We start from the raw sequence: 24,344 nt of genomic DNA on the forward strand, positions 1-24,344 counted from the left end.
GCCACTCTTTCTTGTTTACGTATTGTACATAGGTGCTTTCAAGCCATATTGGCAGAGTTAAGTAGTTGCAAACAGGGATTTTAAGGCCCACAAAGCCAAAAATATTTACTGCGTGGCCCTTTACAGAATAAGTTAGCAGACCCCTGTTGTACATGGTCGGAGAGCTATTTGTAGACTGAGCATGAAGGCTTAAGATGTGAATGAGGGAGGAATAGAGAGAGAGGTGACAATTGGTGCCAACTCTTAGTGACTTCTACTTTTTTCTGTCCTGGAAAGTGTAACTCATGTTCTAATTACACTAACTTGTGTTGCTGTTTTAAAGTGAAAGTAAATTAAGGAATTGTTTCTATTTTTTTTTTTCCTAAATTAAATGTCTGTGGAGCTATATAGAAAGGAAATTAGTATGATACTATCAGTTTTTCAAGTTTTAATGTTATCATGGTATTTTAAGACTTTAAAAGATTTTTCTAATATATGGGAATTACCTTTTATTTTTTTTGAGTGAAAGTACTTATACATTATCTGGAACTAGTTGATGACTGACTCAGAGGAACAAAGCTAGTATGTTGAGGATGAAGGTACATGGTCCCTTCTGGAGTCAGTGGATAGGACAGGAAGCTGTTGTTAAGAATCTCTTCTACAACCAGCTTACCTTCCAGTGAGACAGAGGCAGGTTAAGTGCCGTATTAGGAAATGAGAGAGCAAGATTTTAGTACCTACCTGTCTTGCCCATTTAGAGCACTTACTGGTTATGTGACTTTGGGGACATTTACCACTCGAGTCCTAGTTACTTTGTTTGCAAAATAGGCAAAAAATAATACCTTTCTTGTCTAAAAGCAGGAGTTTTAAGGTTTGCTAAATATTAAGTTTCCTAAGAGTGCATACCATGCCTGCTTTGTTCACTGTTGGATCCCCAACAGCTAGCCTAGGCACATAAAAAAAAATAGTACATAGTAAATGTCTTTTGAGTAAAAGAACATGCTAGCTTCAATATCTCTTATACCTGTGTGTGATCACAGTAATTGGAGTTTCTTTAAAGGCATACTTGTTGGGATTGTGTGTTTTTTGTTAACTGTAGGAGAGAATTTTCACTAAGAATTTTCTCTGATTCTGTTCTTTACAGAGAACCATCAAATCATTGCCTGGACTTGTGAAAGTTGATTGTATATTGTTGTTTTTTGAGATCTTAAGAGACAAGATAAACCACTAATCTAAGAATTGTTGTTAGCTGCCATTGAGTTGGTCCCCTACTCATGGTGACCTCATGTACGGTGGAAAGAAATGCTGCCCTGTCCTATACCATCCCCATGATCAGTTGCATATTGGACCGTTGTGATCCATAGGATTTCCACTGGCTGATTTTCAGAAGTAGATCCCCAAGCCTTTCTTCCTAGCCCATCTTAGTGTAGAGGCTCCTGTGCTTGGAATGTGAGAATTCTAACTCTGAACTACCACTGCCCTCCCCTGCGCTTAGTTTTTCTTATTGTTAACACCTTACTTTAGTATGATACATTTGTCACAATTCATGAACCAATCTTGATATATTATTATTAACTGAAGTCCATAGTTTACATTAGAGTTCACTCTTTGTATTGTACAGTCCTATGGGGTTTGACAAATACATAATGTAATGTGTGTGCCATTACAGTATCATGCACAATAGTTTCACTGCCCTAAAAAATGCCCTGTACCCCACCTATTCATCTTTCCTCTTCTGGACCCCTGGCAATGACTAATCTTTTCATTGTGTATGTTTTTGCCTTTTCTAGAATGTCATATAGTTGGAATTATATAACATGTAGCCTTTTTAGACTGACTTCTTTCATTTAGCAATACACATTTAAGGCTCCTACATGTCTTTTCATGGCTTCATTGCTCATTTCTTTTTATCACTGAATAATACTTCATCCAACGTAGGCTATACTACAATTTGTTTATGCATTCACTTGTTGAAGGACGTCTTGGTTACTTGCAAATTTTGGCAGTTATGAATAAAGCTGCTATAAACATTTATGTGCAGGTTTTTATGTAGACTCATTAACTTTTTTTCTGATTATGGTAAAAATGTAAATAGCAAACTATTTTCCAGTTCAACAGTTTTTACATGTACAATTCAGTAACATTGATAACGTTCATGTTGTTGTTATGCACCATTACCATTTTTCTTTTCCAAGTTTTGCCACCACCATTAAAAGAAACTCAGTGCCCCCTAAGCAGTAGTTTCCTCTTGCCCACTTCCTCCCACCCCTGATGACCACTAACAAGCATTTGTCTTTATATTTGCCCATTTAGTGGAATCATTCAATATTTGTCCTTTTGTGACTGACTGACTGACTTCACTCAGCATAATGTTTCCAAGGTTCGTCCGTGTTGTAGCATGTATCAGGACTTCATTTCTCTTTATGGCTAATATTCTATTGTATGTATATACCATATTTTGTTTATCCATTCACCTATTGAAGGATATTGAGGTTATTTACATGTTTTGGCTATTGTAAATAGTGCTGTAATGAACATTGGTGTACAGGTTTCTATTTCCATCTCTGCTTTCAGTTCTTTTGGGTATATACCTCGGATTGGGATTGCTGGGTCTTATGGTAGTTCTGTGTTTAGCCTTTTGAGGAACCACCTCTTCCGTTTTGCATTCTCACCAGCAAATGATGAGGATTCTAATTTCTCCACATCCTCACCAACACCTTTTATTTTCTGTCTTGTTTTATCATACTCATTCTGTTGAGGTTGATTGGTGTCTCATTGTGGTTTTGATTTGGTTCAGTGGTAGAATTCTCGCCTTTTGTGCGGGAGACCTGGGTTCGATTCCCAGCCAATGCACCTTATGCACAGATGCCACCTGTCTGTCAGTGGAGGCTTGTGTGTTGCTAGGATACTGAATAAGTTTCAGTGGAACTTCCAGCCTAAGACAGACTAAGAAGAAAGGCTTGGTAATTTACTTCTAGAAATCAGCTAATGAAGACCCTATGGATCACAACAGTTCAGTCTGAACTTGTCATGGGGATGGTGAAGGACCAGGCAGCATTTGTGTCATTGTACATGAGATTGCCATGAGTTGGGACCAACTCAAAGACAAATGACAACAGCTCACTAATGACGTTGAACATCTTTTCATGTGCTTGTTGGCCAATTCTGTATTCTCTTTGGTGAAATGCCTTTTCAAGTCCTCTAGCCCATTTTTTGATTGGGCTGTTTGTATTTTTGTTGTTCTTGTTAAAAAGTAGGTCCCGAAGCAGTGCCCTTTTGTTGTCTTCTAAGAATTTTATGGTTTTAGTTCACACCTTTAGGCCCTTGATGCATTTTGAATTATATTTTGTACGTTTCATACGTTTGCATGTGGAAATCCAGCTTTCTCAGCACCGTCTATTAGAGTCTCGTCTTTCCCCATTGAATGGGCTTAACACCCTTGTCAAAAATCAGTTGGCCACAGATATATGTATGGGTTTATTTCTGAACTCTCAATTCTGTTCTCTGGGTCTGTTTTTCTGCCACTCTATTAGTACCTGGCTGTTTTGATTACTCTAGCTTTATAGTATGTTTTGAAATAAGGAAATGTGAGCCCTCCCACTTTATTCTTTTCCAAGATTGCTTTGGCTGTTTGGGGCCCCTTGCTGTTTCATATAAATTTGAGCATTGGTTTTTTCATTTCTTTGAAGAAGGTTTTTGAAATTTTGGCAGAGATTTCATTGAAATTATAGATTGCCATGGGTTTTATGGGTTATGGGTAGTATTGGCATCTTAACAATATTAAACCTTCTAATCCATGAACATTAAATACTCTTTCACTTATTTAGGTCTTTAATTTCTTTTAGTTATGTTTCATAGTTTTCAGTATACAGTTCTTTCACTTTCTTTGTTAAATGTGTTCTTTGGTACTTTATTCTTTTAGAAGCTATGGTAAATGGAATTCTTGCCTCAATCTTCTTTTCATCTTACTTATTGCTGATATATAGAAACCCAGCTGATGTTTGTTGTTGACTTTGTACCCTGCTACTTTGCTGAATTCACTTATTAGCTCCAATAGCTTTCTTGTGGAATCTTTGGGATTTTCTATATATAGGATCATGTCATTTGTGAAAAGGGGTGTTTCTATTTCCTTCTTCATGATTTAGATACCTTATATTTCTTTTTCTTGCCTAATTCCTCTGGCTGGGACTTCCAGTACAATGTTGAATAGCAGTGGTGTGAGTGGGCATCCTTGTTTTATTCTTGATCTTCATGGGAAAACTTTCAGCCTTTTTTCGTTGAGTATGATGTAAGCTGTGGGCTTTTCATGACTGCTTTTTTTTCACGTTGAGGATTTCCCCTTCTATTCCTAACTTGTGAAGTGTTTTTATCATGAAGGGTATTGAATTTTGTCAAAATTCTTCTCTGCATTGATCGGGGTGATCTTGCAGTTCTTTTTCTTTGGCCTGTTAATGTGATGTATTACATTGACTGATTTTCTGATGTAGACCACTCATGCATTTCTGGGATAAATCTCACTTAATCACGATACGTAATCCCCTTAATATGTTTTTCAGATCAGTTTGCTAGTCTTTTGTTAATAATTTTTACATTTGAATTCATAAGGGATATTGTTCTGTAGTTTTCTTGTGTCTTTTGTCTGGCTTTGGTATTAGGGTAATGCTTGTCTCATAGAATAAGTTGGGAAGTGTTTCTCCTCTTCTGTATTTTGGAAAAGTTTAAGTAGGATTAGAGTCATTTCTTCTATAAATGTTTGGTAGAATTCCCCAGTAAAGCTATCTGGTCCAGGACATTTTTTGTTGTTGTTGGAAGGTTTTTGATTACTGATTCAGTCTCTTCACTTGTTGTGGATCTGTTGAGATGTTTTATTTCTTCTTGAGTCAGTGTAGGTAGTTTATTTTTAGGAATTTGTGTATTTCACCTAAATTATCTAATTTGTTGGTGGACAGTTGTTCATACTCTTTGCTTATGACCTTTTTTTTCTGTAAGGTTGGTGAGTAAAATGTTCCCACTTTTGTTTCTAATTTTAGATGTTTGGAAACCCTATGTGGCAGTTCTACTCCATTCTGTAGGGTCACTATGAGTTGGAATTGACTTGAGGGCAGTGAGTTTTAGTTTGGTACTCTGTAACATAAATTTATACTTAACTTTTTATGCGTTTGTCATTATAAAGCATATAAAGGACATAGTAACTATTTAGCAACCAAAAATACCTTAAATCTGGCCCTTATACTTGCCAAGAAATTACCTTTAATGGAGTGTTTTTTTTTTTTTTTTTAAATCTCTGTATTGGGTTACTGTCTAATGTTCTTTCTTTGCCATCTAAAGGACTTCCTTTAGCATTTCTTAGGGCTGGTCTAGTGGTAACAGATTTCCTCAGCTTTTATTTGAGAATGTCTTAATTTTGCCCTTATTTTTGAGTGACAGTTTTGTCAGATATAGTATTTTTGGTTGACAGTTTTTTTTTTTTTTTTAGTGCTTTAATTATGCCATCCCACTGCCTTCTTGCCTGCATGGTTTCTGAGGAGAAATTGGCATTTAATCTTATTGCACATCCCTTGTATGTGATAATTCGCTTGCCTAACTGCTTCAAAATTCTCTCTTTATACTTGTTTTTCAAGAGTTTGATTATAACACGTCCTGGTGTGGCTCTCTTTGCATTTATCCTACTTGGGATTCGCTGAGCTTACTGGATGTGTAGATTCATATCTTTGATCAGGTTTGGGAAGTTTTGGGCCTTTACTTTTTCTAATTTTCTTTCTGCCCCTTTCTCTCTTTTCCTTTTAGAACTCCATAATGAGTATACTAATCTGCTTGATGGTGTCTCACAGGTCCCTTAGGCTTTGTTTACTTTTCCTTATTCTTTTTTATTTTTGCTCCTCAGACTCACTAATTTCAGTTCACCGATTTTCAAGTTCACTGATTCTTCTGTCAATTCAAATCTGCTGTTGAACCCCTCTAGGAAATTTTTTTGTTTCTGTTATTATATTTTTTAGCTGCAGTGTTTTTGTTTGGTTCTTTTTTAAAAAAAATTTCTGTGTCTTAAATTTTTCTTTTATTCTTGTATTGTTTTATTTCTTTTTCCATGTTTTCCTTTAACTCTGTGAGCATATGTAGTACTGTTGCTTTGATGTTCTTGTCTTATAGGTCCATTATCTGTCCTTCCTCCAGGACAGTTTCTGTTACTTTATTTTGACCTCTTGCATGGGCCATCTTTTTCTGTTTCTTGACGTCTTGTGATTTTTCGATTAAACTGGGACACTTAAAACTATTATTCTGTGGTGACTCTGGAGATTAGCTTCTTCCCATTCCCTAGGGTTTACTTTTCTTCTTGTTACTGTTTTAAGTTATTGAATATTGTAGTTCTCTACTTCAACATCAATCTCCCCATCATTGTGACCACTTCACTACTGGTCTCCCTTCTTGGGGGCGTCACCTATCGCTGATTCACCTCTAGGCTCCTTGAGTGGAAGTGCAGGCTGTTCAGCTCCTTTACCAGACCCTCTGCCTTAGAGTGCCTGTTGTGTCCACTTCACCACTAGGCTCCAGATTGGGAATGCTGACTTTGCATGTCTGCCACCAGAGTCCCCACCTAGGAGCAGTAGCTGTTATAGATTCACAAGACTCTCTCCTGGAAGTACCAGCTGGGGAGCTACAGTCCCTAGGCTCCCCACACAGGAATGTTGTGTACCTCCAGCCTCAGACTCCCACCCCGGACACAGTAGCTGTTGGAGATTCACCATATAACTTCCTGCCTGGGAGCATGGGTGTGGACCTCCAGCCTCAAACTTCCACCTGGGAGTGGCTGCTGTTACAGACTTACTATGAGACTCCCTTTCTGGGAGTGCCAGCTGTGCAGTTCTAGGCCCAGACTCTCCTCCTAGAATTGACACCTGTTATAGGTTCACCATCAGACTCCTTGGCCAGGAGTACCTGCTGTAGCGGTTTCACTGTTAGGCTCCCTGCCTGGGGGTGCTCACTGTGCTGCTCCAACATGTAAGATTCCCCTGCCCAAGAGCACCATCTGTAGCTGTTTCACTGATAGGCTCCCTGCCTGGTAGTGCTGGCTGTACCACTGAAACTCAAGACTCCCTACCTGCTAGCCCACACTCTCCTGGTTTTTTGACTATGCTTCTCACTGCCCGGGGCGGGGAGTGGGGGTATTGTCTTGGGCCTTGCCTCCACCCCAAGACAACCATACTTAGCCAGGGAGGGGGTTGGAGCTCAGATGTGTGGAAAACTACTGCTCTCTCTTTTCCTTGATTCAGTGTTCACTTTGGTCCTCCAACCCTTTAATTGGTATCCAGAGTTCAGAGATGGTCAGTTTCACCCATTTTTGTTTGATTTTTCCTGGATTTGTTTTGAGGGGATAAGAACACAAAACTGCTTATGCTGGCATCTTGCTTTGCCTCCCCCCCGCTTTGATTTAACTTTTTTTTCTTTTTTTCTTTCAACGCTAGAGATTCCTTAATTCTGTGTATGAATTCACAAAAGCCTTACCTCACTAATAAGCTACACATGCACACGGTGCAGATCCAAAGAAACATAGCAGAAGCTTGAAGAACTGAACTATGATAAACCGCTGCTCAAATCCCAGACTTTCCACTGAGCGATACATGCAGAGGACAAACCTAAATGGCGTAAGAAAGGCTTTGAAAAGTGCATTTATGTTGGAACCACCACCCACAGAAGGCAAGATGGAACTTGCAGTCTGAACTTAAGGAAAAAAATTAAAATTCTCCAGAGGATGTTACTAGAACTCAGGGTCTAGATATAGTCAGATTAGTAGACATAGCACCTTTAGTTCTAATATTGTTATAACAGTGGTTCTCAACCAGGGGCAGTTTTGCCCTGCAGGGGACGATTGGCAATGCCTGGACACATTTTTGTTTGCCACAACATGGAGGATGGGTGATGCTGGCCTCTATCCCACAATGCAAAGGACCACCTCTAACGATACTGAATTATCTAGTCCAAAATGTCAGTAGTGCCAAGGCTGAGAAATCCTGCCTTATAATATTGACTCTCTTGATTCAACATTCCCGTTTAACCTTTAAGTTACAGGTATGAATCATATTATCAGTATTAATTTAAATTTGACCATATATTTTTCTAGATTTACTGTTCACTCTGTTTTTCATAGTCTTCATCTTGTCTCTTGAGATCTTTATTCTCATTTAACTCTCTCTTAATTAAAAAATTTCTTCAAATACAGGCAGACCCTAGGTTATGAATGTCACACTTGCTGATAACTGCTACTTCCCATTTAATGTTAACGTAAATTTGCCCTCACTTCGAAAGGACTGAACCATCCCCTAATCAAAACAAATTCTTCATCACAATCGTTTCCACTTGCTGCTTGTGCAGCTTTTAAATCATCGAAAAGGCTTCAGCTTTTTCTTGCACTTTTAGTTTTTAAAGTAAGGCTAAATAAGAACCTATACCCCTTTTCCGACTTATCTACAAATTTGACTTAAAGACACAGTTAGGAACGGATCTCATTTGCACCTGGGGACTGCCTGTATACTATTTGGACGGTAGGTATTCTTTCTAAGCTCTTGCATGATTAGAAAGTAATTTCCTTTTACCTGGATATAGGAGCCTTGGATTATAAGATTCTCATCAAATCCTGTGTCTTCTGTCTCAAAGGACTATCTCTATTCTGTAATGTTTGAGTCCATGTTACATCCTGTGAAATCTGGTCGCAGGCCTTCTGGCTGGTGAATTAATGTGCAATCTGCACAGTGTCCTTTACCCTGTAATTATTTCTGCCTTGTGTTCTACGAAGAAGATGTGTCTGTGCATTTTGAGCCCATCTCCCTTGCTGCTCCACAGATTGAAGCATTTCGTGTTCTGAGATAATGTCTTTTCAGGTGATGGATCAAGAAATCAGTGTCAGTGCATTAAAAAAAGAACCAGTCACCTAAGGGCCACATATGTCCATTTATATTTACTTATTTGAAAGTTTTAAAAGTAGGAATAGAGAAGTATCTGGAAAAGGATAGCATATATATATATATATATATAAATTATGTTGCAAAATCTTACCATTTAAAGGGAGTAAGTTTTATTCTAAGTACAAATTTAGATATACTGATTATTTTAGTGAAGAAATGCTTTATGATACTTGTTTCCTGAATAATCTTTGGTTCAGGATGCATCTAATTGTATTTGAACTAGTTTTCAGATGGTTTTGAACTTGCGTGGCCTACTTGGCTGCACAAAAGCAACCTGGCAGTTTACCCAAGTTTTAATAGGTCAAAACAACTGTCTTTTTTATGAAGTGATTACACTGCAAAAAATTAGAGGAATACTTGTGGCCTTGAAACCTGATATATTTCTAGGACCATTTTAAGTGGATCCATGGCCTCATTGATAAAGTATAATATGTGAAAATATTTTCATTATATACATATTTTTATTTTCTTCTCTGTTTAAACTGTTTCTCCAACTCTTATAATAGTGGTCTTATACAATATTTGTCCTTTTGCAACTGCCTAATTTCACTCAGCATAATGTCTTCCAGATTTCTCCATGCTATGAAATGTTTCATGGATTCATCATTGTTCTTTATCAATGCATAGTATTCCATTGTGTGAATGTACCATAATGTATTTATCCATTCATCCACTGATGGGCACCTTGGTTACTTCCAACTTTTTGCTGTTGTAAACAGTGGTGCAGTGAACATGGGTGTGCATATATCTGTTTGTGTAAAGGCTCTTATTTCTCTAGGATATATTCCGAGGAGTGGGATTGCTGGATCATATGGTAGTTCTATTTTTAGTTTTTTAAGGAAGCAGCAAATTGATTTCCAAAGTGGTTGTAAAATTTTCCATTCCCACCAGCAGTGTATAAGTGTTCCAGTCTCTCCACAACCTCTCCAGCATTTATTCTTTTGTGTTTTTTGGATTAATGCCAATCTTGTTGGAGTGAGATGGAATCTCATTGTAGTTTTGATTTGCATTTCTCTAATAGCTAATGATCATGAGCATTTCCTCATGTATTTGTTTGCAGCCTGAATGCTTTCTTTAGTGAAGTACCTGTTCATACCCTTTGCCCGTTCTTTAATTGGGTTGTCCTTTTGTAGTTGAGTTTTTGCAATATCATGTAGGTTTAGAGATCAGGTGCTGGTTGGAAATGTCATATCTAAAAATTTTTTCCCAGTCTGTAGGTAGTCTTTTTACTCTTTGGTGAAGTCTTTGGATGAGCATAGGTGTTTGATTTTTAGGAGCTCCCAGTTATCTGGTTTCTTTCCTGCATTTTTAGTAATGTTTTGTATACTCTTTATGCCATGTATTAGGGCTACTAGTGTTGTCCCTATTTTTTCTTCCATGATCTTTATTGTTTTAGATTTTATATTTAGGTTTTTTAATCCATTTTGAGTTAGTTTTTCTGCAAGGTGTGAAGTATGGGTCTTGTTTTTTTTTTACAGATGGATATCCCTTTATGCCAGTACCATTTGTTAAAAAAGACTGTCTTTTCCCCCAATTAACTGACTTTGGGCCTTTGTCAAATATCAGCTGCTCATATGTGGGTGGATTTATGTCTGGATTCTCAATTCTGTTCCGTTGGTCTATGTATCTGTTGTACCAGTACCAGGCAGCTTTGACTACTGTGGCGGTATGATATGTTCTAAAATCAGGTAGAGTGAGGCCTCCCACTTTGTTCTTCTTTTTCAGTAATGCTTTACTTATCCGGAGTCTCTTGCCCTTCCATATGAAGTTAATTTGTTTCTCCATCTCATTAAAAAATGTCATTGGAATTTGGATCAGAATTGTATCTATAGATGGCTTTTGGTAGAATAGACGTTTTTACAATGTTAAGTCTTCCTACCCATAAGCAAGGTATGTTTTTGCACTTATGTAGGTTTCTTTTGGTTTCTTGCAGTAGTGTCTTATAGTTTTCTTTGTATAGGTCTTTTACATCTCTGGTAAGATTTATTCCTAAGTATTTTATCTTCTTGGGGGCTACTGTAAATGGTATTGATTTGGCGACCTCCTCCTCAGTGTTCTTTTTGTTGGTGTAGAGGAATCCAATTGAATTTTGTATGTTTATCTTGTATCTTGATGGCTCCGCTGAACTTTTCTGTTAGTTTCAGTAGCTCCCTTGAGAATTCTTTAGGGTTTTCTGTGTATAAGATCATGTCATCTGCAAATAGAGATACTTTTACTTCTTCCTTACCAACCTGGATGCCCTTTATTTCTTTATATAGCCTAATTGCTCTGGCTAGTACCTCCAGCACAATGTTCAATAAGAGTGGTGTTAAAGGGCATCCTTGTCTGGTTCCTGTTCTCAGGGGGAATGTTTTCAGAATTTCACAATTTAGGATGATGTTGGCTGTTGTCTTTGTATAAATGTCCTTTATTATGTTGAGGAGTTTCCCTTCTATTCCTATTTTGCTGAGAGTTTTTATTGTGAATGGGTATTGAACTTTGTCGAATGCTTTTTCCGCATCAATTGATAAAATCATGTGGTTCTTGTCTTTTGTTTTATTTATATGATAGATTACATTAATTGTTTTTCTAATGTTGAACCATCCCTTCATACCTAGTATGAATCCCACTTGGTCATGGTGAATTATTTTTTTGATATGTTGTTGAATTCTATTGGCTAGAATTTTGTTAAGGATTTTTGCATCTAAGTTCATGAGGGATATAGGTCTGTAATTTTCTTTTTTTGTGGTATCTTTACCTGGTTTGGGTATCAGAGATACGCTAGCTTCATAGAATGAGTTTGGGAATATTCCGTCCTTTTCTTTGCTCTGAAATACCTTTAGTAGTAGTGGTGTTAACTCTTCTCTGAAAGTTTGGTAGAACTCTGTAGTAAAGCCATCTGGACCAGCACCTTTTTTTGTTGGGAGTTTTTTAATTACCTTTTCAACCTCTTCTTTTGTTATGGGTCTATTTAGTTGTTCTACCTCTGTTTGTGTTAGTTTAGGTAGGTAGTGTATTTCTAGAAATTCATCGATTCTAGGTTTTCAAATTTGATAGAGTACAATTTTTCATAGTAATCTGATATGATTTTTTAAATTTCAGTTGGGTCTGTTGTAATATCACCCATCTCATTTCTCATTCAGGTTATTTGCTTCCCTCCTGTTTTTCTTTAGTCAGTTTGGCCAATGGTTTATCAATTTTGTTAATTTTTTCAAAGAACCAGCTTTTGGTCTTGTTGACTCTTTCAATTGTTTTCCTGTTCTCTAATTCATTTAATTCTGCTCTAATTTTTATTATTTGCTTTCTTCTGGTGCCTGAGGGTTTCTTTTGTTGTTCTCTTTCTATTTGTTCAAGTTGTAGGGATAGTTCTTTGATTTTGGCCCTTTCTTCTTTTTGTATGTGTGCATTTACTGATAGAAATTGACCTCTGAGCACTGCTTTCACTGTGTCCAAAAGGTTCTGATAGAAAGTGTTTTCATTCTCATTGGGTTCTATGAATTTCTTTATTCCGTCCTTAATGTCTTCTATAATCCAGTCTTTTTTGAGCAGGGCATTTGTTCAGTTTCCAAGTATTTGATTTCTTTTCCCTGGTTTTTCTGTTACTGATTTCTGCTTTTATGGCCTTATGGCCTGAGAAGATGCTTTGTAATTTTTCAGTGTTTTGGATTCTGCAAAGGCTTGCTTTGTGACCTAATATGTGGTCTATTCTAGAGAATGTTCCATGTGCACTAGAAAAGAAAGTATACTTCATTGCTGTTGGGTGGAGTGTTCTGTATATGTCTTTCAGGTCTGATTGTGCATTTAGATCTTCTTTGTCTTCATTGAGCATCTTATTGGATGTCCTGTCCTTCACTGAAAGTGGTGTGTTGAAGTCTCCTACTATAATTGTGGTGCTGTCTATCTCACATTTCGGTGCTGCTAGAGTTTGTTTTATGTATCTTGCAGCCCTGTCATTTGGTGCATAAATATTTAATATTGTTATATCCTCCTGGCAGAATGTCCCTTTAATCATCATATAGTGTCCTTCCTAATCCTTTGTGGTGGATTTAACTTTAAAGTCTATTTTGTCAGAAATTAATGTTGCCACTTGTGCTCTTTTTTTGATTGTTGTTTGCTTGATATATTTTTTCCATCCTTTGAGTTTTTGTTCATTTGTGTCTCTTCGTCTAAGGTGTGTCTCTTGTAGGCAGCATATAGTTTGATCGTGTTTTTTAATCCATTCTGGAACTCCCTGTCTCTTTATTGGTGCATTCAGTCCATTTACACTCAGTGTAATTATGGGTAGATATGAGTTTAGTGCTGTCATTTCAATGCCTTTTTTTGTGTGTTGTTGACAGTTTCATTTTTCCACTTTTTTGTGCTGAGAAGTTTTTCTTTGTCAATTGTATGTTCCTCTTTTTCACTGTAGTTGAATTTGTTTTTGCTGAGCCTTTATATTTATCTTGGTTTTTATTTTGAGCTGTGGGATTGTTAGTCTTCTTTGTGGCTACCTTAATATTTTCCCGTTTTTCTAAGTGTAAACCTAACTCGTATCTCCATATATCGCCTTGATTTCTTCTCCATATGGAAAATCTGTGCCTACTTTGTTTAGTCCCTCTTTATTGATTATTGTCATCTTTTACATAGTGACATCACTGATTCTCTGTTCTGAGCATTTTTTTTTTAACCTTATTTTAATTTTATGATTTCCCTGTCTGAGTTGTTACCTGGATGCTCTGTTCTGTGTGCTGGTATTGTGTTGATATCTGGTGTTATCGAATTTCTAACCAGAGAATTCCCTTTGGTATTTCTTGTAGTTTTGGTCTGGTTTTTACAAATACCCTAAGCTTGTGTTTATCTGTAAATGACTTAATTTCGCCTTCATATTTGAAAGACAGTTTTGCTGGATATATGATTCTTGGCTGGCAGTTTTTCTCCTTCAGTGCTCTATATATGTCACCTTATTGCCTTCTTGCCTGCATTGTTTCTGCCGAGTACTCCAAACTTATTGAGTCTCCTTTGTAGGTGACTTTTCGCTTATCCCTGGCTGCTCTTATAAGTTTCTCTTTATCTTTGGTTTTGGCTAGTTTGATGATAATATGTCTTGGTGACTTTTCTTTTGGGATCTACCTCGTATGGGGTTCATTGAACATCTTGGATAGATATCCTTTCATGTTTCACAATGTCGGGGAAGTTTCTGCCAGCAAATCTTGAACAATTTTCTCTGTATTTTCTGTTATCCCTCCCTGTTCTGGCATTCCAATCACTCACATGTTATTTTTCTTGGTAGAGTCCCACACGATTCTTAGGGTTTCTTGATTTTTTTTAATTCTTTTGTTTGATTTTTCTTCAAATACCTTGGTGCCAAGTGCCTTATCCTCCATCTCCCCAATTCTGCATTCCATTTCCTCAATTCTGCTCCTCTGGCTTCCTATTGAGTTGTCTAATTCTGTAATTTTATTGTTAATCTTTTGAATTTCTGAATGCTGTCTCTCTGTGGATTCTTGCAGCTTATTAAATTTTTTATTAAGTTCTTGAGTAATCTTTTTAATTTCTTCAACTGCTTTATCTGTGTGTTCCTTGGCTTTTTCTGTATACTGCCTGGTCTTGTTCCTGATGTCTTGAAGCATTCTGTATATTAATCTTTTCTATTCTGCATCTGGCAATTTCAGGAATGCATATTCATCCAGGAGAGTCCTTGATTGTCTGTTTTGGGAGTTTGTTTAAGGCATCATGGTCTGCTTCTTTATATGATTTGATATTGACTACTGTCTGTGAGCTATCTATAAGTTCTTGTAATAATTTATTTCATGTTTGCTCATTGTGTCCTATCTTGCTTTGTTTTGTTCCAGTTTACCCAGGTGGGCTACTGGAGTGCGCTAACTTGATTATTGGAGCCTTTGAAGCACTAACATCCTTTTACCAAATGGTTAGAGTTGTTACCAGGCATATGAGCCTATGCGTCCATTCATTGTTCTTGAATAGAATCAGCTCAGGTGTCCTGACAGTCACCTAGTGTGTGGTGTAGGCTCTCACCTATTGTCTTAGAGGAGTAGTGGTGATGGTTGTATGCATTGGTTTCTGGTAGCAGCAGGGGGTCACACTCTGAGGAGGGCAGGGTGCTGACAGCTTTCCCCCAAGTGTCAGTAAGGAAGGAGCATCTCTGTTCTCTAGAGTGCTCTGGCGGGTGGGCTCTGTAGCCGTACCTTAGGCACCCAGTGCTTATACCTGTACAGACGGGTAGGCATCACTATCCTCAGAGTCATTTCGCAGGTGGCTGGGTGGCGTGGATGGAGCCTCAGCCCTTAGGTCCCTGCTGTGGGTAGGTGAGGGCTCTGTTTAATAGGCAGAGTAGTATCAGACCTCCAAAACTTTCTCTCCACCGCACAGTTGAAACAATTATAGGTAGACCTCTAGCAGATTGGTCCTTGCATTATAATAGCCATCTGGTTCCATATAGGGGTGAAAGCCAAAGTCAGTGGATCGCTTATGCCTGGACTGGAGCTGCTTTTGCTTTGAGCTTCCAGTTTAGGGGAGTTGGGAAAGTATTTTTCACCTGTTTGTTAATTAGCTCCTTCTCCCAGGTCAGGAGAATTGGTCAGAGAGAGCATGGCATGTTCTATCTCAGTCCCAGGGAATTCAACTGCTAATGAATCCAGCTGGGATAGAAGTGGGCGGGATCAGATAGATAGGAGAGAGTAGTTTCGGAAGAAGGAGCTATTAGATCCACACAGTAAGTTAGACAAAATCACTTACCTTGTGTCAAGAGTGCTGTTTCATCTCAGATTCCAGAGGCGTGTGTGGCCTGTGTGCCCTGGCTGGGTCCCCGTGGATATTGCCCCAGTGGGTTACAGCTGTGTCCCGCATTTGCCTTCTTTAGCTGAAGCAGCTTTGTCCTAAACCCCACAGCGAGACCCATGGCGTCACACCAGGAGGTCAGAGTGCTGGCACTTCGTTTGCCTTTTTTCACCGAAGCAGCCGCTCCCTAAATGCTGTGGCCAGTCCCGCTGTAGACACGGCACAAGGTCAGGGGTGTGCCACTTTGCTTGCCTTATTTTGTGGAACCTGCTGTGTCTCAGGAAACTTCCATCAGTCCCGCTGCATTTGCACTAAAGAATGGTGCCGAGGAATTGGAGCTGAGGCAATGGACGGGCTCAGCAACTTGTTGCTGCTTCTGGACCATCTCTTACTCCCCTGTCACTCAGATCGATTCCTTAGTTCTGTATTTGATGCCCAGGGTTTGTAGATTGTCATATATGTAATCGATTGACTTGTTTTTTGGGGCCTTTGTTGCAAGACGGTTCAGCAGAAGCTTCTGACTAGTTAGCCATCTTGGCACCGCCCCCTCATATTTTTTTTTAAATAATTTTTATTGTTCTTTAAGTGAAAGTTTACAAATCAAGTCAGGCTGTCACATATAAACTTATGTACACCTTACTACATACCCCCACTACTCTCCCCCAGTGAGTCAGCCCGCTCTCTCCTTCCATTCTCTCCTTTCATGACTGTTTTTGCCAGTTTCTAACCCCCCTACCCTCCCATCTCCCCTCCAGACAGGAGATGCCAACATAGTCTCAAGTGTCCACCTGATGCAAGTAGCTCACTCCTCATCAGCATCTCTCTCCAACCCATTGTCCAGTCCAATCCATGTCTGATGAGTTGTCTTCACCACTCCTCATATTTTTATATATTAGTTTTAAGTTTTTAAATATCTTATAATCCATCCCTATGCCTATCTCAGTTAATATTTTATAATACTACTTAATAATTAAATTTCATAACAGGCCCCTGGATGTTTATAGCACTGATAAAATTCTGTACTTCCTTTAGATTGATATAAATGTGTCCCTTGCTTTCTGAGGACCCAATTCAGAAATCTCTCTACACTTGGCTTTTTTAAAATAATAGGTTATTAATTTAATAGGAACAAAGGCTGGAGTTTAATTCATCTTGTTTGGTATCTGTTTCACACTTACAGATTATGCCATTTTTATGTATGGTGTATAGCACATAAATAGTTGTCCAAAAAGGAAAATATGTTCTCATATTCATTTGGGCATTAAACTAACAAACTTTTGCCATTCACAAAACATGCACAGAACCTGTTGTTGCCATACAACAATAAAGTTAGACTTCCAGTTGAGCAATTCACGCACCATGAATTGTCATTCACGTTATTTTTTTATTCCCTTGAAGAAACATGAACAGAAAAGATGTTAAGAAATTAGGAACTTACTGTTGTGGTGGTAATAGTTTTTTTTTTTTTTTTTTTATGTATTAGTAGATCAAGTTATCCTTTAACTTTTCATCTTCTCCAGAAGATAGTTTATTTTGTCTTTATCAAAGAATGACTTGTTAGGTCACGATATGTAGTAGGCAGAATAATGGCCCTTCAGAGATGTCCATGTCTCAATTTCTGAAACCTGTGACTATGTTAAGTTACATGGGAAAGAGGAAATAAGGTTGCCAATCAGATGACCTTGAGATGGGATGAGTATCCTGGATTTTCTGTGCGGACCCAATGTAATCACAGGGGTTCATCTAAGGAAAGAAGGAAGCAGAAGAGAGAACCAGGTGGCATCCTGAGAAGGACTTGACCCACTGCTGACTTTGATATTGAAAGAGTAGAGCCATGAGCCAGGGAATGTAGGCAACCTCTAGAAGCTGAAAAGGGCAAGGAAATGAATTCACCCCTCTAGAACAGAACTGCTGACAACCTGATTTTAGCCCAGTAAGACCCGTATTGGACTACTTAATAATCTGCAAAACTGATGATAAATTTGTGTTGCTTTAATCCATCAAGTTTGTGGTACTTGTTACAACAGGTTAGGAAACTAATATACGGCGCCTCTGTTTTTTTTTTTTTTTCTTGAACATGACTTTTCTGTAGTTACTAGTTGAATTCTGATGTGAATGACAAAGTGATTTTTTTGAGCAGGTTACTCTTAGTTTATTATATTAAGAAGTCATTGATGTTGGTAATACGTTGGGCACTTAGGGGCATTAATTTACCCAGGGATCTTTATTTTTTATTTCATAGAAATGATGAGAAATTTCGTGTGGCTAGAAAATAGTAGGTGTATAGTGAATATAGTTTGGGAGACGAGGCTGGAGAAAGAGACTCAAGCTAGAAGGGAAAATTGGTGCCTTGTAAAAAGGTCCCTGGGTGGCACAAATGGCTTACACTTGACTATTAACCTAAAGGTAGCAGTTAGAGCCCACCCAGCAGTGCCACAGAAGAAGGGCAGCCTGGTGACCTGCTTCCATAGATTACAGCCAAGAAAGCCCTGTGAAGCACTTCTGTTCTATAACACATGGGGTCATCATGAGTCAGAATCGCCTCAACAGCAACAGGATTTTTTTTATGTGATAAAAAAATAATTTTCATAAACCTTGGTTTCAGAAGCCAGAAATTTATTTAATATTTGTATTATTTGTGCCTGTATTGGTAAATGCTATAAATTAGAATTATATGAGGTTTTTAATGAGAGCAAGAGTTTAATTGTTTTAGAGTTATAAACAACCATTGCATTTTTGCCATGGAATCCCTTATTTATATGATAAAAGTACAAAGGATTCAATGGCAGAAAGAAAGGATGGAGTTTGGACAAACATGAAAAAGGATTAAACAGTTCTGATGAAGGATAATGAACAGCTTGACCACTCTCTCATGTTTCCTGATCATCTAAAATAAGCTAGCCTTGTTCTTTTGTACCTTTTCTGGAATGAGAAACTGCAAGGACCCAGCAAGGTTAGGAAGCTAGGTCAAGAAAAAAGACATTAAGGTAAATAATTTTATTGCTGGTGTTTTTGTTTTTGTAGTTTTACATTGAGCAGATCACATGCTCTCCCAGCTTGTGAGAGATTGGAGGATAAGGTGCTTGATATTGAGACTATGGAGAGGATGTGTTATTGAAAACGATGCCTTCTAAAGAATATCAGGGGGATAAGTGGGAAGTGGGGTGATGTGTACCTCCACCGCTGAGTCAGTTCCACTTGATAGCGACCCTATAGGGCAGAGTAGAACTGCTCCAAAGGGATTCCAAGGAGTGGCGGGCTGGTGGATTCAAACCTTTTGGTTAGCAGCCCGGCATTTAACCACTGTACCACCAGGCTCCTGTCAGTGTTAGTATAAGATTGTTGAAAAAGAGGAGATCAGGGAATTGACAGTGAAGATGTTAGGAGTCATTTATGTGGATTTTAAAATCATCAAAAACTATGCTAAAAGAAGTATTGGAGAGTTATACCCTCGGGAAATGAGGGGGTTTGTCAATGACTAAAACAAGGGGATAATAGCTGCTACAGCATGAGATTCAAAGCTGGAGATTTTAGGGAGAGAAGGGAAAAATTTAGAAATGACAGTGAAGAACAAGGAAGACATTTAGCCCACATCCAGGGCATAGTGACCTGAGACGTGTGAGAAAGAAAATGGCCATCATTTGAAAGGGCTGGAGCTTAAGCAGAGTTTCTAGAGAAGAGTGAGGTTTGAGTTGGCACAAGAAAAGTGTGCAGAGACAATGTCGAGGGTATAAGATGTTTTGCTGATGACATACCATCAGCTCCAGAGGACATAGTGAATGGGTTTGGGAAATCAGGAGAGGAAGGAAGAAGGAGTCAGTGTAGGGGATATACAAAGTGTATAGGGATGAGAGCCAAGGAGAATGGGAGATGACCTGGGAGTCTTGGGCTTCTTACGGTGTAAAAACAGTTTAAGGGAGGTGTCTGACCTCCTCTAGCAGCACAAGGGGGAAGGAGAACCAAGATCAATAGCACAAGGCTGATTCCTATGAGGGAGAAGTCGGACACGCCTCCTCTTTCTGCCACCTCTACCAATTCAGACACCAACTGTCCCTACCACAGCACTCTCTTCCGGGTTTGATAATTCATTGCAATGGCCACACAGAACTTACAGACCATACTCACAATTATGGGATCTGTTACAATTCTGGCTCAGGAACACTCAGGATACAGTTCTTCTGTTAGGATAGCCTCTTCCAAGCTGTGCTCACAGGCATGCCTCTCCCTGGCCCTCAGTGTCTGTCCAGAGGCGCTCAGCTTTCTCTTTTCATGGGTCGGGAAGCCTACCGCACCATCTCCTGCTGCTGGGTCTCTCCCGCTGGTCTGTCCTTCCTTGGTGGTGGTGAGCCCCTCCTCCCTGTTCTGAGTCGTCTCTGTTTTAAGGCAAAACTGACCAGTCCCCTTAGTAGGCCACAATTACCCTTGCACACAATCACCTGGTAGCAGTACAAGACCATGGCTAGAAAGGCCACACACAAAAGTAATTAAGTATGGCACATGGTGACTGACATAAAAGGAATGTAGAGTATAATGGGATTAGTCTTGATGGCCTCCTAGGCAGATTGTTGTAAACACAGAGGAGAGGGGTTGGTAAGGCTGATTTATCAGAGCAGCCAGAACTTCGGGGCCTGTATTAATATTCTTTTGCTGCCATAACAAATTACCACAAACTTAATGGCTTAAAACAACACAAATTTTTTATCTTATAGCTCTGCAGCTCACAAATCAGCCTCCCTGGGCTAAAATCAAGGTGTCATAGGTCTGTGCTCTGTTCTGGAGGCTCTGGGGGAAAATTCATTTTCTTGGCTCATGGCCACCTTCCTCCATCTTCAAAACCAGCAATGTTGCATCTCTCTAACCCTCTTCCATCTCATGTGTCTGACCACAGTCTCGAAAAGTCCTCTGCACTTGAAGGTTCATGTGATTACATTGAGCCTACTCAGATAATGCAGCGTAATCTTCCCATCTCAAGATCGTGAACCTCAATCATGTGTGCAAAGTCCCTTTTTGCAAGTGAGGGAACATTCACAGGTGCCAGGAATTGGGTCATGGACATCTGGGTGGGTTGCGGGGAGAGGGCATTATTCTACCCAGGACAGGAACCCCTCTTCCCTCCTGTTGATGTTTGTGTACAGACCAGGTACAGGCAGGCTGGTCTAAGTTCAGGGTTATGGTACCTGATTCACTGTGGGGTTTACTCTGTTGCACAGGCTTGAGTTCCCCCTGTACCTTCAGGTCTTGATTATATTGAGCTCATTTGAGCTGGAGAAAGGCTCAGGACTCTCCGTATCTCTGGAAAGGCAATAAGGTGCCCTGGTTTTCTGTGGACCAAACCAGTCCATTGACCAAGTCCATTACATGAATGGGGAGCTCAGATGTAATGTTATTTGAAAAAATGTTACTTGAGTCATTGGAGATAGTTTCATGTCCCACTAAGAGAGCTGTATTATTTTTTTTTAGCTTTCTGTTTATTTAATGAGGTTTTGGAAGTAACCTTTTATTTTGACATTTGACAAGCTAGAGTTCTAGTATCATTTGGCCTAAAGCATTACCTGATTAATTTATCATGAGTCAGAATCCTCTCCAATTCTAAGAGGTCTAGTTTATAAGGCTTTGGTTTGGGATGTGTGTCTGGGTATTGTAATATCAAGTTTTAAGTTGGTCTTAGTAACTGCTGTAGAATCAAGAATGTTTTTCATCTTGTAAAATTTTACATCAGTTGTGGTAAGCTAATGTTCATATATAATATCGAATAAATTGAGACCTACTGTTTAATTTCTTCTCTCCCCATACATTAAAAAATTAATTTTAAAAGTATTTGGGTCTTTCTTGACAAGTTAAAATTGTTATCTTAGAAATAATTATCTTTTTAGCTATAATACAAATACCCACTAATCTGCAGAAGCAAGTTGCGGTTTTTTTGTTAAGTGGTGAAAAGACGTAGTTAAAGATTGTTGCTTGGGTTTTGTATTATGCTAGCACTACTTTTAATTAATGTTAATAAACCCATCAGTCCCAGAAACATCTGTGATATCAGATTTAACTAACCTAAATTCCAAAGTAGGTCAGTGGGTCAATAGGTTATTAGGTTAGGAAAAAAAAAATTATTGAAGTTTTCCTTTTTCAACTCAGGTTCTGGACTTAACCATTTTTAAATTAATAATTGTTTTTATTACGTGAAAGCGGAAGGTTTTATTTTACTTAAATTATGTGAATAGTACATGGGAAAATAATCTCTGTTACTTAAGTTTTTGTTCTCTGCAATGTTCTTTTTATGTATATAAAAACCAAACCAAACCAAATTGTTGCTGTTGAGTCAAATTCTGACTCATAGAAACACTATAGGACAGAGTAGAACTGCCCCCATAGGGTTTCCAAGGCTGTAAATCTTTACAGAAGCGGACTACCACATCTTTCTCCTGTGAAGCTGCTGGTGGGTTTGAACTGGCAACCTTTCAGTTAGCAGCTGACAGCTTAACCACTGCACCACCAGGGCTCCTTTATGTATAGCCAGGGCTCTAGTATTGGACAGTTAAAAGAAAAAAAGGGAACACTTAACTTTTTCTGATTATGAAAGTAATGCATGTCAATGGGAGAAAATTTAGAAAATACTAAAGAAAAGATAAAAAAAAATCCATAACCTCATTATTCAGGAATAACCACAGTTGGTAATTTTGTTATATTTGAATTTGTGTTTGAAATATTTTGGTTTCATTGTTACTGCACTTAGGCATTTAGTTTCTTTCTAGTTTCACTGTTTTAAATAGTAATAAAATATAAAACTTTGGATATGCTTCTCATTATTTCTCAAAGTGAAATTACTGGATCAAGGAACATAGATATCTTCAAGTTGTTAATACATCTCATCAAATTGCCTTTCAGAAAGGTAGTTCCAATTTACTCTCTTCAAGTAGTGTTCAGTGTTTGTTTCATCTGTCACTCACCAAAGTTATCAAATTCCTTGTTATTAAATATTATGTACACTTTAGAGCCGTTATCTTCTCCACACTGCAGTATTGGCATTGTTGACTTCCTGAAACACTATTTTCCTTTAATTTTAGTGATAACTGATCTTCTTGGGGTTCCTTCTGCTCTCTGATTGGTCCTTCCCAATCTATTTGATATTATTAACACTAATAATAGCTAAAGTTTATTGAACATTTGCTATTTCCCATGTCCCAACCATGTAACATATTAGTTAATTTAACCCTTAAAACAACTGTATGTGGTAGGTACTATTGTTATATCCGTTTCAGAAATGAAAAAAAAAATTAAAAAGGCACAGAGAGGAAGTGACTAAGACCCAAAATTAGTAAAGTGGCTGATCCATAATTCACATTCAGGAAGGCTGGTTCCAGAACCCATTCCTTTAAATTCTTGCTGTGCCTCCTTTGGATTTTACCAGTTACTCTTCTGCCTGCCTCTAAAATAGTAATTTTTCATCAGGTTTCTCTTAGCCTTGTTTTTTTTTCATTTTATATGTTCTTCTTAGGAAGCCCATCTACTCATTTCTGTAGATATGTTGATGACTCACAATCTACATCTTCGGCCAGTTCTTAATGTCAAACCCTCACTTCCAACTGCCTCCTGGACATTTGCCTGTTGTGTGTCCCACAGATAGCAGAAACACAGCATGCCCCAAACTGAATCCATTTTCTTCACTATTTTTGAGGCATCTGTAACATTGCAATGAAGAGCATAGTTCAAGCCAGACTGTCAGAGTTCATATCTCAGCTTTACTCCTGACCTTGGCCAACTTACTTATTCTCTCTTTGTGCTTCAGTTTCCTCATCTGTAAAATGGAGGGCATAATAGAGCCTGGCTCGTATGATTCTTGAGAGGTTTCAATGACAGAAAAGTTTGACCAATACCTGGTGCATAGTAAATGTTCAATAAATATTACTCACTGCTTCCATTATGATCCCTTCCCACTCCCCTCAAATCTGTTCCTTTCTGTGTTCCCTACCCAACCCACGGATGTGTCTAAACCAGAATTTGGATGATTCTCTTGACTGATAACAGCTCCTCGCTTCTGATCGTTAATCAGTTACCAAGCTCGGTCTAGTCATCTTCCAAAACAAAAAACCAGACCCGTTGCCTCTGAGTCAATTTCAGTTTGTAGTGACCCTATAGGACCCTATAATACAGAGTAGAACTGCCCCATAGGGTTTCCAAGGAGTGCCTGGTGGATTCAGACTGCTGACCTTTTGGTTAGCAGCTGAATGCTTAACCACTGCGCCGCCAGGGCTCCAGTCCTCTTTTTAGTATCTCTTAAATTCATGTATTTCTTCCTATTATCTCTATATCTATATTATTTTGCCTGAATTATTATAATAGCCTGCTTCTGCGAGTCTCCTCGACCTTAGTCTTGCCCCTTTCCAATCCATTATAACCAGATTGATCTTTCAGAAGAAAAATAATCTGTTCATGTGACCTTTCTGTCTAAAACCTTTCAACGTCTTCACATCGCCATCACTAAACCAAGCCATATCCACTGCTGTCGAGTCGCTTCCGACTTATAGCGACCCTATAGGACAGAGTAGAAATGCCCCATAGGGTTTCCAAGGCTGTAGACCTTCACGGGGGCAGACCACATCTCTCTCCCATAGAGCAGCTGGTGGGTTTGAACTGCTGACCTTTTGGTTAGCAGCC

At 38.6% G+C, this 24,344-nt stretch overlaps 1 protein-coding gene across 8 annotated transcripts in view; it reads left to right on the top strand.

Annotated features, from left to right (window-relative positions):
• CLOCK (clock circadian regulator) overlaps positions 1-24,344 on the top strand; it is a 147,254-nt gene that overhangs the window by 44,294 nt on the left and 78,616 nt on the right. The window lies entirely within an intron of this gene.

This window comes from Elephas maximus, chromosome 5 (assembly GCF_024166365.1).
Source record: "Elephas maximus indicus isolate mEleMax1 chromosome 5, mEleMax1 primary haplotype, whole genome shotgun sequence".
NCBI classification, from domain to species: Eukaryota; Metazoa; Chordata; class Mammalia; order Proboscidea; family Elephantidae; genus Elephas; species Elephas maximus.